The following is a 3,546-nucleotide window of genomic DNA, read 5'->3' as shown; positions in this document are numbered from 1 at the left end:
GTTTGGAGTGTGACTGTTTGAGGTTTTGGACAGGTGTCTTTTATACTGATAACAAGTTCAAACAGGTGCCATTAATACAGGTAACGAGTGGAGGACAGAGGAGCCTCTTAAAGAAGAAGTTACAGGTCTGTGAGAGCCAGAAATCTTGCTTGTTTGTAGGTGACCAAATACTTATTTTCCACCATAATTTGCAAATAAATTCATTAAAAATCCTACAATGTGATTTTCTGGATTTTTTTTCTCATTGTGTCTGTCATAGTTGAAGTGTACCTATGATGAAAATTACAGGCCTCTCTCATCTTTTTAAGTGGGAGAACTTGCACAATTGGTGGCTGACTAAATACTTTTTTCCCCCACTGTATATACATTGCCTTATTTAAAAGAAAATAGCTATCATGCTATAATCGGCATAGTTTCTAAGACCAAGTCTTCATTCTGGCTTAAACAAAGCAATCTGATCATACTCCAGTAAAATACACCCTACAGGGAATTCAAAAAAATGGCTTCTGCAAAGCACATATACATTGTGCAATCAACATCCACACATTGATTTCATTCTTTGGGTCTTTATTCAAACACAAACACACTTGGAATAAAATGCTCTTTCAGTGTCTTGTTGCAGGTTGTGCAATGTTCAAAAGTGTGTGTATGTGTGGGGGGTCAAGTTTGGACGGTCGTACATATGCAAATAGTCAAGATTGTATATTTCAGAACCATGGACAACAGCAATATCGGCATAGCGATATTTGTCATTCAGCACCACATGACAGTAGACAGCGGCCATCGCATGTGAAGTTGGCACTGGGAAAATCCCATGTAATGAGAAACGAGGCCTAGGAGGCAAAAAGACTGAAGGAGAAGACTCCCACAGGAACTCTATGCTAAACTGTTCTGCCACATTCATTTCAAATGTTACATCTTTCGACTTGTAAATAATAGGGAATACATCTTCAAATAATTGAAACTGATTATTCAAAGTACACTGTACAGCTTTAGTGTGTCTGTGCATCATAGGTACAACTATAAGCAATTCCGTTCTCAAATGTCTGTTTAATGTGAGAAACCAAATGAAAAACACTTGTTAGACAATTACAATGCGGACTGTCATGCATTTTTACTATTACCAACAAGACAACGAAGTGATACGTGCCATGGAGACTTAAACGGATACTTTTATAACACCAAAAGGTCCCACGCTGAGCGATATTGTTTACTACACTATTATGCATACAATCCAAGTCATACGTTTATTGTCATTCATACTCTTATTTTGAACCGAACATCTTTGCAAAAGTGGTCATTGTGTCAATTCAGAGCTTGGAAATATTGGAATAATGTGCTTAAGGGGACTGACACTCAAGGCGCACAACAGGATAACACAACAACCACATTTTCAATTGACAATCATTGCTTTAAATGGAAGTGGTCGATAGATTTGTATAGGCATATATAAACAATGTATTTAACTTGTAAACCAAGGTTGGATTAGTAGGTCTAAGCAACATGCACCTGGATAATCGCGCCATGAATCGGGACGGGCTCCTACATCCTCATATACACATTATGACACAACAAAGAGCTTAATCTTTCACGAAATAAAGACATAGAAACATACCCAATTATACAGGTTCTACACATTCCATTTCTCCATGGCAATAGAATGTAAACATTCTATTTGCGCCAAACATCGTCTACAACTCAATTCTAAGTGCAGCATATTGGACGACTCCACAGTCATTGATCATTCGCGACTTTAAGTCATTCCTGTTATCTCTAGAGCATCCCGTATATCTATAGCGCTGCATTTCTTCCCCATCTTACCATGGACAGGGTTTTGTGCATTCCGGAGTTCACTTATGGTCCCACAAAGGTAATCTTAGGAGAAATGCATTTTAGCAAAATATAAATGCCTGTGCATAACAAAGCATAATTATTTTCATTATCTTCAAAGGAATTCTGTAGAAGCAGCCTTTATTTTCAGACTCTGCAGGCCTGCTGGGAGGAAACATATTACAATAAACAGGTAGGATTCATCCCACAAAACATAAACAACAGAAAGAGAGTTGTATTTCAAGACAGTTTAGAGAAGTTGGTCATAAGAGTTCTTAATATCACTTGCAAATTGTCAGGCATGAGCAGTTGTGAAATGTTGCGAGAGGCCCTTCTGAAAGCACATGATATGGTATTTCGTGGCACGGTCTCACACCTTACCTCATCTTGCAGAAGAAGCTCATGGTCCACTATCTGCTGCTCCAGAGTCAAGGCCAGGTCCCGCCCCATGTCACCACGGAGCACATGAGCAACTGGCTGGTGTCTCAGGGCAAAAAATCCCTTAGGGAGAGGTGAGTACCACGTCAGCACTCACCTTCACTGCCATTCTCTGCCACCAGCAGCACTCCAGGAGGTGTGGGTAAAATAAACAACAGAAAAATCAGAAGCCAGGAAAGTTGAATTGCTCTGTGTTTTATTTGAAGGGTGTGGAAGGAAACCCTGGAGGAGGGAAACGACCTCGCTCGGCTGGTAAGAGAATGAGAGTTAGAGACATACTACAAGTTAGTGAGCTCTTTACTAGCCTTTCAACAACTAGTTAGCACAGCAGGATAGATCTGTTGTGAAATTACACTAATGGGACTTCCTGTTTCATACTGCAGGCCTGGGAAGTAAACACTTGCCTAAAAATGATGAACATAGAGCACGAGGCTTTCTGCAAGCTCCGTCGCTCCATGCACTCCACCTCGTCAGCTGACATGTGAGTTCCATGTACTGACTTGATCCATTTATCTACACATCTGGAACTACGCAGAAACAGACTAAGACAGTGTTCTATGTGAGAACATTGCACATCGTTTAGCTTAGTCTTCTCCTTTTTGTTGATTTCAGCGATCCTAAGGTCCACAGCATCGTGGAGAGAGCTGTGAGGAGCATTCTGGGCGAGCAGTCCAATGAGCCCCGTAGCAACCTGCTCAGCCCATCTCAGGTGGTGGTGGAGGTGGTGCCCAGGCTCCTCCTGGCCCTGTGGCTTCAGCCAGAGGAAGGCCATTCAGAGCACCCAATCCTTATAAGCGGGATGGCCGTGGGCATGGTGGCGGCTGTAGTGGAGAAGCTCTCCTGCATGTTAAAGGACCCTTCCCCTCACATCCCTTTCTCCCGGGCTGCTGCTTTTGACTCTGTGCGGTCGATCCTCGGGAGAATCAGTCAGTCCTTCTCCACGGATGACCTCCAGAGCCCTTTTTATATGAGCTCTGTCTGTGCCTTTGTGGCGGACGAGGTGCAGAGCTGCTTCCAGCCCCCTGCAGCCACCCTACCAGTCCCCCCTGTCCTCGCGGTGGCTGTCTCCACCACACTACCAGCTGACATCCAAGCAGGTGAGTAGCAATGATAGAGAGCATTCTGACAGATGCCTGTTGTGATGACATCTTGGTGCATTGTAGTAGTAGAGCTCATCAGGATTGTTGTTGTCACCCATAACAGACGCAGACGCGGCTTCCTCCCACCTGGAGGTTGTGGACATCACCCCTAACACAGAGGCAGACCAGGCTTCTTCCC

The 3,546-nt window shown here is 43.3% G+C and overlaps 1 long non-coding RNA gene across 1 annotated transcript; it reads left to right on the top strand.

Moving 5' to 3' along the window:
• The first annotated feature begins 1,935 nt into the window (after window positions 1–1,935).
• Window positions 1,936–2,521, top strand: LOC129860298 (uncharacterized). Its single transcript, XR_008760346.1, has 3 exons — window positions 1,936–2,023; window positions 2,224–2,342; window positions 2,475–2,521. It is a non-coding gene; the product is annotated as an uncharacterized LOC129860298 (long non-coding RNA).
• The last annotated feature ends 1,025 nt before the right edge of the window (window positions 2,522–3,546 follow it).

Source organism: Salvelinus fontinalis, chromosome 8, assembly GCF_029448725.1.
Source record: "Salvelinus fontinalis isolate EN_2023a chromosome 8, ASM2944872v1, whole genome shotgun sequence".
Classification (NCBI taxonomy): Eukaryota; Metazoa; Chordata; class Actinopteri; order Salmoniformes; family Salmonidae; genus Salvelinus; species Salvelinus fontinalis.
The sequence above is the reverse complement of the archived record's forward strand: the minus strand, read 5'-3'. Positions and strand labels throughout refer to the sequence as shown.